General features: G+C 51.4%; 1 protein-coding gene across 1 annotated transcript in view; it reads left to right on the forward strand.

Moving 5' to 3' along the window:
* Nucleotides 1–13,256, forward strand: part of PITPNC1 (phosphatidylinositol transfer protein cytoplasmic 1) — a 280,327-nt gene that overhangs the window by 83,928 nt on the left and 183,143 nt on the right. The gene's annotated exons all lie outside the window — the stretch shown is intronic.

Below are 13,256 nucleotides of genomic sequence, written 5' to 3' on the forward strand. Positions count from 1 at the left end.
TGCGCTGGGGCCGCCGGTCTGAGGGTGCAGGAGTGTGACAAGTTCATTTACATGCCTGGCCCGAGTTCAGACACAGCCCGCAGGGCCTCCATGACTTCCCCCGGGAAACGGCTGCCCGTGTCACCTCCCCCGTGCGGGATCACCCTGGCTGCTTATTGAGGCCGAGAGTAAGGATCACTGATCAGAGAGAAGCTTCTGTCACCTGGCGTCGGAGAGGGAGAAAGCTTCCGCCCTGAGAGGTCTGGGTTACTAAACGGCTCAGAAGAGTCCTTGCGGGCAGCGTTTTTCTCCTTGCTGAAGTTTTTCTTTGTCCCTGGAATACAAAGCAACAGGGTGCAGAAGCTGAAAGATAAGTCGCTTCTACAAGTTACCTCTGAGTCCACCCATCTAAGAGCAAGCCAGAGCTTTCCCAGCTGACTTGCCGGCCAGGGGTTTTGCTGCCCCCCGGGGAAATGAGGAAGAGGCTCCACGGCACCATTTCTGGGACAGAAGTGCCCGTCCGCTCGTCCCAGGCTGGGAGCATGTCAGAATTCACTCCCGCGCAGCTTGGAAGCTGCTGGGTGTTACATAACACGCAGAACGCAGTGGCCTGCCAGACGGCCCTCGCGGGCCTGGCGAGTGAGCAGCTCTTTGCCGTCCTGCCGGCCTGGGGCGTGCTGGGCACAGAGCTTCAGCCTCACGATGCTGCAGTTGGCACGTGCACCCTTGGAGTTATGCCCCCTGGTAACCTTCACCAACGCTTGGGTGAAGTCAGCAAGGATGAGACAGCAGGTTCTTTTGCAAACTGAATTTCTTTAAATATGATTTATTTATTTGAAAGGCAGAGTTACAGAGAGGCAGAGGCAGAGACACAGAGAGAGAGAGGTCTTCCATCCACTGGTGCACACCCTGAATGGCCACAACCACCAGAGCTGGGCTGATCTGAAGCCAGGAGCTTCCTTCGGGTCTCCCACGCAGGTGCAGGGGCCCAAGCATGTGAACCATCTTCTACTGCTTTCCCAGGCCATAGCAGAGCTGGATCAGAAGTAGAGTAGCTGGGGCTTGAACTAGCACCCATATGGGGTGCTGGCACTGCAGGCGGTGGCTTTACCCACTGCGCCACAGCGCCGGCCCTGTAAACTGAATTCTGTAGGTGACATATAGTGGACAATGATGAAACTTTGCACCGTGACTAGTTTTCAGTGTATAGTTCAGTGGCGTTATGTTCATGTGATTGTATGGCTATCACCACCCTCCCTCCTCAGAACTCTTTCCATCTTGTATAAAACTCGGCACCTAGGAAGCACTGACTCCCGTCCCCACCCTGGCCGCTGGCAGCCACACACCTGCTTACCGTCTCTATGATGTTGTCGGCAGTAGGTACTCCATGTCAGTATACCCACCCTCTGGCTTAGTTCACAGTGTCCTCAAAGCTCACCCATGGTGTCACGTGTGTCAGAATCTCCTTTCGTTCTAAGACTGAATCCCAGGCCACGGTATGAGTGTACCACGTTGTGTGGTCCCATTCGGCCACTGAGGGATGCTGGCGCTACTCCCGTCTTTGAGCTCTTGTGAATTATGCCGCTGGAAGGTGGGCGTGCAGATCACGGGTTCTGTTTCCGTTTCTTCACGCATGTGCCTGGAATTGGCCTTGCTCGGTCAGATGAGAATGGGCTCCTTTTTAATTTTAATTTTATGTATCTGTTTATTTTCTTTTTGTTTAAAAGGCAGGAGAGCGCTCTTCCCCTCCAAGGTTCACTTCCCAAATGCCTCCAATAGCTAGGGCTGGGCCACGCTGAAGCCAGGAACTCCATCCAGGTCTCCCACATGGGTAATTGGACTCCAAGTACTTGAGCCATCACCATTGCTTTCCAAATGTGCACATTAGCAGGAAGCTGGATCAGAAGTGGAGGAACCAGACGCTCTGATGTGGGATGCATGTGTTCCAAGCAGTGTCTTAACCGCTGCACCAAGCACCTCCCCCGAGCTACTTTTTTTTGAAAAAAGAAAAATATCTTGAGAACCTGGGACTGCTCTGAGGGTACGGAACCCGGCTGTTGGCTCTGTCTCCTTTCCCATCCAGTAGTAGCTGGTGGGTCTCTGGTCCCAGTTTGGTGGGGTCGCGTGCCCTTGTCCCAGGCTGAGATCACCGGCATAGACCTCAGCCTGACCCTGCACCTGAGTATCCTCCACTGCACGGAGAGCTTGCCAGACTGCAGGGTGCATCATGTAAATGACACAGCTGCCGCCGCCTCTTCCGCTCCCGTTTCTGTTTTTGATGACTATGGTTCGGGCCACTCTGTGGCTATTTCACATTAGCTGGACCTTGGGATCACCTGGTTCCTCATTTCTCTTCTTTTGTAAAGATTTATTTTCTTGAAAGGCAGAGTTTACAGAGGGAGGGAGGGGAGGAGGGAGAGAGAAAGCATGCTTTTCCATCCACTGGTTCACTCTGCAGCAGCAGGAGCTGAGCCAGGCAGAAGCCAGGAGCTTCTTCCAGGTCGCTCACGTGGCTGTAGGGACCTAAGCACTCGGGCCATCTTCTGCTGGTTTTACGTGCATTATTAGCAAGGAGCTGGATTGGAAGTGGAGCATGTGGGACTCCAACCAGCACCCATATGGGATGGCGGCATCGGAGGCGGTGGGTTTACCCACTGTGCCACAGCACTGGCCCCATCACCTGTTGGTTTGTTACCAATGCCCAACCCCACCTCCAGAGATGTGCACTTTACTGCCTGGAGGCCTGGCCTGGCCTGATGTTTGACAGACTCCGTGTGAGCCTAATGTGCACGCAGGGGAACGACTGGATCAGAGGAGTCCCTCCATCTCCTCCTTCTTTTTTTTTCTTTCTTTCTTTTTTTTTTCTTTTCTTTTCTTTTTTTTTTTTTTTTGACAGGCAGAGTGGACAGTGAGAGAGAGACAGAGAGAAAGGTCTTCCTTTGCCGTTGGTTCACCCTCCAATGGCCACCGTAGCCGGCACGCTGCGGCCGGTGCACCGCGCTGATCCAATGGCAGGAGCCAGGTACTTTTCCTGGTCTCCCATGGGGTGCAGGGCCCAAGTACTTGGGCCATCCTCCACTGCACTCCCTGGCCACAGCAGAGAGCCGGCCTGGAAGAGGGGCAACTGGGACAGAATCAACGCCCCGACCGGGACTAGAACCTGGTGTGCCGGCCGGCGCCACAGGTGGAGGATTAGCCTAGTGAGCCGCGGCGCCGGCCTCCATCTCCTTCTTTTCTGTTCTTCTTTGGTTACTTCTTTAGAACGTATCTGTACATCTGTAAGTCTCAGTGCAAGTTTTGAAGGCTTGGAAATAGGCTTTTCTGGTTTTGTTTTGAATTCACGAGGCTACAGGATGTGTTTTATTAAATGAAAGGCAAAGTGACAGAGAGAGGGAGAGACACAAAGAGACAGAGAGAGATCTTCCATCTGCTAGTTTACTGCCCAGATGTCTACAACAGCCAAGGCTGGGCCAGGCCAAAGCCAGGAGCATCACCTGCCATTTCCCGGTGCGTTAGCAGGAAGCTGAATGAGAAGCAGAGGCGCGACCCGATCCTGATACATGCCCACCTGGTACACGGTGTAATTCTTTTTTTTTTTTTTTTTAAAGATTGATTTATTTGGCCAGCGCCGCGGCTCACTAGGCTAATCCTCTGCCTTGTGGCACTGGCACACTGGGTTCTAGTCCCGGTCGGGGCGCCGGATTCTGTCCCGGTTGCCCCTCTTCCAGGCCAGCCCTCTGCTGTGGCCAGGGAGTGCAGTGGAGGATGGCCCAAGTGCTTGGGCCCTGCACCCCATGGGAGACCAGGAGAAGTACCTGGCTCCTGCCATCAGATCAGCGCAGTGCACCGGTCACAGCGCGCCGGCTGCGGTGACCATTGGAGGGTGAACCAACGGCAAAAGGAAGACCTTTCTCTCTGTCTCTCTCTCTCTCTCTCACTGTCCACTCTGCAGTTAGAGTTACACAGAGAGAGAAGGAGGGGCAGAGGGAGCGAGAGAGAGAGAGAGAGAGAGATATCTTCCATCCACTGGTTCACTCCTCAATTGGCCACAATGGCCGGAGCTGCACTGATCCGGAGCCAGGAGCCAGGAGCCTCCTCCAGGTCTTCCCATGTGGGTGCAGGGGCCCAAGGACTTGGGCCATCTTCCACTGCTTTCCCAGGCCATGCAGAGAGCTGGATAGGAAGTGGAGCAGTTGGGTCTCGAACTGGCGCCCATATGAGATGCTGGCACTGCAGGCAGCGGCTTTACTTGCTATGCCACAGCGCCGGCCCCCACCCCATGTAATTCTAAAGTTAAGAACGGGAAGACTCTTGTCTGTCCTGATCCAACCAGGGATGATGAATTAATTACTTGTCAAGATCTCAGGATTTTTTTTTTAAGTCTTGTCTTTAAAATTAGAACGTGGATCAGCAAACCAGTTAGAAGAATGAAATTAATGAGCTTTTTCCCCTCTTTCCTTCTTCATAAGTGTCCCCTCTGGCTCTAACACGCTGGGACTCTGTGAATGAGCAGGTGGAGTTGATGGGGGTGGGGGGAGCCAGGCCTGGAGGGAGAGTCCCAGGTGTGCATGTCAGCCTGTTCTGGCAGCAATGAGCAGGTGGAGTTGCTTGGGGGTGGGGGGCGGGGGAAGCCAGGCCTGGAGGGAGAGTCCCAGGTGTGCAAGTCAGCCTGTTCTAGCAGTAATGAGCAGGTGGATAAAGAGCCTCCCCCAGGGGCTGCTGGGAGTTTCTGCTGTCCCAGAAGCAGCCTCCAGGGCAGCTCTAATCAGCAAATAAAAGGATGCAAAATAAAGATCTCCAAGGATCCGTCCACAGTTAATAAGGAAGCAGGAATGCCACACAGTGTGCTGGTTGCTGTGTAAGTGGTGCAGAGCACAGCGAAGCTCCGGTTCCAACAGCAAGCTGGGGACTTGGCCTCCACGAACACGGTGACCTCCCTGCCCCCAGCCACCTCCTGCCGCGAGCTGTTTACATCAACATTTCTTCTCGGGCTTCTTTCACATTTTGTACTTCTTTTCTCTGCCCCTCTGGTCCTATTCAAAGAATGTGCGTGGTATCCTCTCCCTCCCCCTCCAAATTAACGTAGCTAATGTGGTTCAAGGATGGGGCCAGGAGCTCTGAGCATAGAGACCCAGGGAATGCCGTCCTGCCCTGGGCCCAGAATTTTGCTTCTTTGGTGACTCCTTAGGCTCATGGGAAAGGGAGCTGGAGGTGACCTCCGCGGTGGCTCGGCCTCTGTGAGGGGCCCGGAGCCAGCCCCGTCGCCTGTGGCCGTCAGCATGACGCAGGGAGGCGTGTGAACGCAGCCCGCCCAGCAGCTGGTGCACTTGATTCTGGGCAGCGCGTTCCCAGGAACCTGCAGGACATTGAGGGCTGCCGGTGACGCAACCCAGATGTGGGAGCTGGCGTGAGTCATGCCGGGCAATTCATTAAGAAGTGTTTTGTGGGTCAGCCAGGCACCGAGCACGGCCTTTGTCCCCTGCCGTCTGCAGGGCACACAGCAGGAATCCCCAAGTTCACTCCTTGTCTGGAGTTTGAGCCTGGTCTTCTTGGTGACACGGGGCAGGGCCCAGGCGCTCTGATGGTCTCCAGCTTGTAATTTGTTAAGAGATTTCAACACTTTGGGTGGTGGTGGGGAAATTGGATAACGGCAACACGTCTTTAAGTGGCCGAGAGGTTTCTGTACATTCTGGTGAGATCAGAAATGAGGAGGGATGTTGGGAGGAGCCCCAGGTCTGCAGGCGTGGTGCCAGGGAAGTGCCGGCATTGTGGTCTTTTCTGCTAGCCTCGTGCAGATGTCTCACTGTGAATAACAAATGTGTTTCTAAGAAGTTAAACGCTGACTCAGAAAACTCCCTTCAGAGGGCGGGCTTTTGGCTTGCCAGCTAAAACATTGCTTATGACTCCCACATCCAGAATCCAGTTCCAGCTGCATTCCCAGTTCTAGCTTCCTGCTAATGCAGACCATACGGAGCAGCAGGTGATGGTGGTTCAAGCCCCGCCGTGCCCAGGGCGAGATGCGGATTGAGTTCCCGGCTCCTGGCTTCAGCTCTCTGGCCGTTGTAGGCATTTGAGGAGTAAAAACTAACACTCTCCCCTCCTCCCCCTCTCCTTCCATCCCTCTCTCATTTTTCTGCCTCTCAAATGAATACAAGTAACCCTGGTGTGTATGTAACATACAGTCAGGAAAGTACATGCGTGCGTCATTGGGTAGTTTCCCAGCCAGGAAACAGCCCCGGGTTGGGTGGTGGCTCCTCTCCAGCACCACAACCATGACCTCACTTGGAAAGAAGGCTCTGCAGAAATAATTCAGTCGAGGCTTTTGAGATGAGAGCATCATGGATTTCCTGGTGTGCCCTAACCCAGTGACATGCATCCTTAAAAGAAAGAGAAGAGGTTCTGGCGTTGTGGTGTAGTGGGTAAAGCTGCCTGTGATGGCATCCCCCTGTGGGCGCCGGTTCAAGTCCCAGCTGCTCTGCTTCTGATCCAGCTCCCTGCTAGTGGCCTGGGAAAATCAGAGGAGGATGGCCCAAGTGTTTGGGCTCCTGCTGCCCAAGTGGGAGACTAAGAAGAAGCTCCTGGCAGCCATCTGGGGAGTGAACCAGCAGATGGAAGATCTCTCTATACAAATCTTTTTCTTTGTGTAACTCTTTCAAATAATAAATAAATATTGAGAGAGAGAGAAGAGAAGAGAGGAGAAGAGAGGAGAGGAGAGGAGAGGGAGAGGAGAGGGACACACAGAGCAGACCAAATGGAGAACCAGGCAGAGACTGGAGTGACACAACCAGGAGGAGCCCTTGTCCTCTAGAACCTTTGCAGAGGGTGTGGCCCTGTGGACACCTTGATTCTGACTCTCGGCTTCTGGAGCTGTGAATGAATAGATTTCTGGTCGTCTCGGGGAGACACTGATACAACTGTCACAGCCAGACCGGATGACTGGAGGTAGCAGAACCCACCACTGACTTCTCCAGCTGCGCTCTGTCTACACCACCCCAGCATGGGCGCCGGCCTGACTGTCCACCCCGAGGAAGGTATGTGTCCGGTCATTCTCACTGCCGGGTTTGGCCTTTGCCCCAGTCACAGTGTCATCTGCCAAGGTTCCAGTTACTTTGGGTCAGTCATGCTGTGAAAATATTGGAGGGAGAATTTCAGAAATAATTCATGTCTTAAATAATTTTATACTATATTATAATTATTCTGTTATTGTTAGTTATTGGCATTAATCTCTTCCTGTGCCTCCTTCATGGATGAACTTTATCGGAAGTTGGTGTGTGTAGGAAAACACATAGGATATACTGGGTCCTCCCCGCCCTGTGTCTTGTCTTATCCCCATGGATAAGAGGAGATGACTGCACTGTATCCCTGGAAGAACTCGCTATGGGCTGGGCAGGGTTGAGTACAGCCATTTCCAGGAGCAAGAGAGACTGGGCTGTCAACTCTGAATTTTACAAATTCCTTTTTTTAAAAAAATGTTTATTTATTCATTTTTATTTATTTGAAAGGTGGAGTAACAGAGCTTGTTCATTCCTGCAGTGGCAGGGCTGGGCTGGGCTGAAGCCAGGAGCCTGGAACGCCATCGAGTCTCCCACGTGGGTGACAGGGACTCAAGTCCCTGAACCACCTTTGGAGGCCTCCCGGGGTGCACGTTAGCAGGAGGCTGGATTGGAAGCAGAGCAGAGGCTGGGCTCCATCCCGGGCACTCTGATTTGGGATGTGGGCGTCCCAAGTGGCAGCTGGACATGCTGGGCCGCAGTAACTGTCCCTGAATCCTGAATATTCTTAACCCATCGCTGCACAGAGAAAGGGCACAGCTGCCGTATCCTCCAGCTTGGGTCTCGGAAAGAAATTTGCCGTCTTCCAGGTGTTGCAGTCTTGATTCTCCTTTCCAGCTTCCAGGTTCTGTGCCCTGTGGCTGGGGGAGCCAACCAACGCTTTAGAGTGTTTCTAGACGTCTGCTTGGATAAGCGTGTGGAGAGAATGCAGTGGAGAGGGCTGTGTTAAAGCCCAGAGTTCCCAGCTGTCTAAATGGTTTGCCCCACGATCTTGCAGAGTGGCTGGCGTTGTGGCACAGCGAGGTAACCTGCTGCTTGGGATGCTGGTATTCAGAGCGCTGGTTCCAGGCCCAGCTGCTCCCCTTCCAATCCAGCTCCCTGCTAATGTAACTGGGAAAGCAGTGGAGGATGGCCCGGGTGCTTGGGCCCCTCCTGCCCACGTGGGAGACCCGGAAGGCTTCTGCGTGGCCCAGCCTGAGCCATTGCAGCCATTTGGAAAGTGAACCAGCAGATGGAGGATTCTCTCTCTGTCTCTCCCTCTCTCTTCCTGTCATTCTGTCTTTCAAATCAATACATCTTCAAAAACAAAAGGCCTTTTTGATGGTGGGGAAGGGTGGTTTTGATGTTGAAGTCCTGGCATGACCAGCCTGGGTCCCGGGGTGTCTCGGTGGCTTAGAACACCCCTGCAGGTTTGCATGCATGAGCCGTGGTGGTCTTGGGGATGCTTCATCACCAGACACAACCTGCCCAGTCCTGAAAGGATGTGGTTACAGCCAGCACACAGGGCTGTTTTCCCTGAAGATCTGGGACAGGGCTGGGAGTGAAAACATAGCCATCACTGTGAAAGATTCGTCTTTGTGTTCCCAGTACGAAAAACAATGCTGAATCTTCACACAACAAGAAAAATACCCACAGCGAACCACTGCTGAGCATACCTGCTTATTCATATCACATACGCGTCTTTCTTCCCAGGCAGACGTTTGACTTCCTCAGTCAGCCAAGAGTTATGAAGTGCCTGCCAGTCCCTGTGGAAACAGTGTAAAAAAAAAAAAAACCAGACCACCGCTGTCCTTGTGGGGCGGTCTGCCCATGGGAACTTACACACACAGTGCAACATATGTGATCCTCAAATGAGACCTTAGGACACGCAGGAGCCAGGAGCTTCTTCTGGGTCTCCTACATGGGTGCAGGGGCCCAAGCACTTGGCCATCTTCTGCTGCTTTCCCAGGTGTATTAGCCAGGAGCTGGATTGGAAGTGGAACAGCCAGAACTTGAACTAGTGCCCATATGGGATGCCAGCACTGTAGATGGTGGCTTTACCCACTACAGCACGGGCCCCTGCTTGTGTATTTATTTATTTTTTATTTTTTTAAGCTGAAGACATCAGCCTTTAAAAGGCATTGTAGAAGTGATTTTGGGTGGGGGAGAGTGTATCTGTATTTGATCATCTTATTGGATTATTTCCTACTCGTGCTTACAATTTTGGAAATTCTGAAATGCAAGTGAACTTTTGGTGTTTCTGGGAATTGAGTTCCAAGAACATATTGTTGGGATTATAGAGAGTGCTTTGGAGTAGAGCCAAGTGTAGTACTTGTCTGCAGAGGAAAAAATGCTGGGAACACAAGAGGAGTTGGGAAAAAGAACAAACTTGCAAAATAACCCTCCTGTGCAATGCATCCTTCCCCTTATTTTTCTCCTCTGTTTCCTCCTACGATTTAAGTACAAATTCTTGCGTGCAGCAATTCCCCCAAGTAAATTGCATGAAAAATATTTTTAGTGCTCTAACTACATTACCAAATACGTGGCTTTTTAAGTAGCTCCAAGAGGCCTTGTGGCGCCACGCGTGGCTGTCTTTGAGTTGAATCATGTGAAGGTTATTGCTTGGGTCCGTGGATGACAATTTTCGCCCTTGTCCTGAGCTCCAGGCTGCCCGTGATTACGGTGGAATTACTGAGTGACAGAGACTGGAACAGTGTTTGGATCCTGCTCTCCTGAGAAGCAGGGAGGCACTCACTGTTCCCTCCGTGGGGCCCCCACGAGAGCAGCAGGTGCAGTCAGTCCCTGGGAGTACGGGTCCACTCTGGCTTTGACTTCGGAGTCAGACATGGTGATTGAGTCAGTGTATTCCCAAAAGGTTAGCCAGATGATTTCTCTTCAGGATGGAGATGGGGGGGGCGGTTTAAGAAAAGATTTATTTATTTACTTGAAAGGCAGAGACATAGAGAGAAGGAGAGAGAGAGAGAGCGAGAGAGAGAGAGCGAGGTCTTCCACCCGCTGGCTCACTTCCCAAATGGCTGCAACAACTGGGCTGGGCCAAGCTGAAGCCAGGAGCTTCTTCCGGGTCTCCCACATGGGCCCATTTTCCACTGCTTTCCCAGGTGCATTAGCAGGGAACTGCATAGGAAGTGAAGCAGCCGGGACTCATCCCAACGCCATTAGGGGATTGCCGGCACTGCAGGCTGTAGCTTTCACCCAATGTGAAATATCACCCGGCCCCAAGGGTGATATTTTACAAAATGAAGAAGTAGAGTAATACACAGGTACTTCAAATATATTTAGAATAAAAAGTCCTCTCCCAGCTTCCTCTGCAGAGCTTACCACAGTACAGAACTGCTGCCTGTCTCCTGACCTTATTCTGGGCACTCCCGAACATGAGGGTGAGGCTCAGCTAGGCCTTTCCTAAAGCATCGATGATCACACAGGACACAATATTGTAAACTCATTTTTAGTTTGTTTTTGTTTTTTATGTTTTTTAAAAAAATATTTATTTCAAAAGCAGAGTGACAGGGAGGGAGGGAGGGAAAGAGACTGATTTTCCATCCTAGGTTCACTACAAATGGGTGCAACAGCCATGGCTAAGCCAGGCCAAAGCTAGGAGTGGGAGACCCCATCCAGGTCCCCCATGTGGGTGGCAGGGGCCCAAGCAATTGGGCCATCTTCTGCTACCTCCTTCCCAGGCCATAGCAGGGAGCTGGATTGGAAGTACAGCAGCCAGGACTTGAACCAGCACTCAAATGGGATCACAGATGTGGCTTACGCACTGTGCCACAACACCAGTCCCTATAAACTCACTTTTTCAAAGTTTATTTATATTAGAAGTCTTCTGTGGGGTATACTTATATCTAGCAGCAGAATCAATGAATATCGTTTATTCCCTTACTGTTGGACATTTAGGAAACTAACTTCCTCCCTCCCTCCCTCCCTCCCTCCCTCCCTCCCTCCCTTCCTTCCTTCTTTCCTTCCTTCCTTCCTTCCTTTAAAACTCAGGTCTTTAATCCATTTTGAGAAAATTTCAAATTGGGGGAACTAGTTAATAATTCCTTATTTTCATCAGATGATGATGACTTTGAGTTGAATCTGCTGCCTCCCGCCTTCCTCCCACCCAGAGGAGACAGAAGCTTTTTTTAGTTCTTCCGTTGTGAGCCTCTGTGGTTGTAAGTGAATTCTTCTATGTCAATTCTCAGCTGGTCAGTTTTACAGTTGTCCGTTTTCTCCCCACTAATGTGTAAGAGAGCTGCAGAGGATATCATTTGCTTGTATTAATCCTCAACTCTGTAGCCTCTCCTAGTGGTTTATCCTTTGAAACAATTATTTTTTTAATTTTTAAAAGATTATTTGTTTGAGAGGCAGAGTTACAGACAGTGAGAGGGAGACACACACAGAGAGGTCTTCCATCTGCTGGTTCATTCCCCAGATGGCCGCAATGGCCGGAGCTGTGCCGATCCAAAGCCAGGAGCCAGGAGCTTCTTCCTAGTCTCCCACACAGGTGCAGGGGTCCAAGGACTTGGGCCATTTTCCTCTGCTTTTCCAGGCTGTAGCAGAGAGCTGGATCAGAAGAGGAGCAGCCGAGACTAGAACCGGCGCCCCATATGGGATGCCGGCACTGCAGGTGGAGGATTAACCTACTGCGCCACAGCGCTGGCCCCTGAAGCGATTATTTTTACTCATTCTCCTGCTACCTGATTACTGTAGGTAAATGGACTTCTGCCTGTTTCTTGTTTTATCAATTTCGGGCAACACAGTTCTAAGTAAACCATGACCTTGCCCTTCCTTCCACTTTTCTTTCTCCTTTACTTTAATGTTGTCAGGATTCTGGATGAACAGATATGGTCTAGCCATATGATGGGGAATTATCTGGCAATGAAAACATGTGGGGTGCTGACATACGCCACAGCCTGGCTTTGATTCTTGGCTCTGGCTCCCGACTCCAGCTTCCTGCCAATGTGGACCACAGGAGGCAGCAGGGATGGTTCAGCCATGGGACACCTGGGTTGAGTTCCCTGCTCCTGGCTTTAGCCTGTCCCAGCCCCAGGGGTTACATGCATTTAGGGTGCGAGCCAATAGATAAATCTCTCTCTGTCTCTGCCTCTTGAATAAATAAACTTTTTTAAAAAGCTGAACACCAGCAAACAGCATGGGTGTGATTGTTGTGGTACAAACCCTGCTCACTCCAGGTGCAGGTGCTAGGGTTGTGGGAGCACCTCCCTCTAACAGGACAGATGTCACCATCCAGACAGGATTTCATGTCTCGGCGTTCACGTGAGTCGTCTTTCTTCTTGACCACCCAGGACAGCTGTTTGGTCTTCCTAGAATTCCCACACTGCTTTTCTTGTGAATGCCTGAGAAAGTCCTTCCTTCATCCAGTGCTGTGAGCACACTGCTGGTTCCATAACGACCTCTCAGAGCCGTGAGCGCTTGGTGCGAGTCCACCAGCCGCTCACCTTCACTGCCTTTGTTTAGCATTGAACTTCTTTTCCTTCGATTCTCCTAACTTGCAACCTTGGGAAACAGAGCAAGCACCCTCTTGGAACTTCCACGTAAGAAAAGTACGGGGCAGGGGCTGTGAGTTTTCTGAATCCTAGAATGCCTGCGATTATCTTCATTTTGGTCAGTGTCTCGGTTTCCTCCATGGAGATTTGCATAATCCCACCTACCAATTAGAGTTATCCACGGGGATTAAGTGAGTCCTGTGTGAGAAGCTCTCAGGCAACTTTTGGTCCAGGAACCACTAATGTGGCTGAAGCACATTGGATGCACCGTAGCATTCTGCACTCAGAAAACTGTGTAGACCAACAGCCAGGCAAGGGGATGAACGTCTGTGAGACTGAGTAAACCGTCCGATTACTGCCGTGGCTCCACGGCTGGTGACCTATGCCTTGGGGCTGGTCTCGGCTCTCATGAAGTCATCGAGAGCATTTCGGGATTTACTCGTAGTGTTTTGTAGGTCACCAGGCTGTTCTCAGCTGTCTGGCTTTTTAGTAAAACACAGTCATTTCCAGGAAAGGGATTTAAATTGTAATGCAAATTTGGTTTGAATGTAGGAAAGCAGTTTGGGAGAGGAATAACGTGAGACACTTAAGGAGGTAGAAAAATGTAGGATGTTGGGTACAAAAGCAGTAAAACAGGAAGCCATCAGTGGATAGCAACTGCCTTAAGCATGGCAGGCAAGAAGGTGCTGGGTGACATGGGGGCTGTCCTGTCCCGGGGTGGTAGTGCTTGCCTGTC

This window comes from Oryctolagus cuniculus, chromosome 17, assembly GCF_051225735.1.
Source record: "Oryctolagus cuniculus isolate XC-2025 breed Fujian yellow rabbit chromosome 17, ASM5122573v1, whole genome shotgun sequence".
NCBI lineage: Eukaryota > Metazoa > Chordata > Mammalia > Lagomorpha > Leporidae > Oryctolagus > Oryctolagus cuniculus.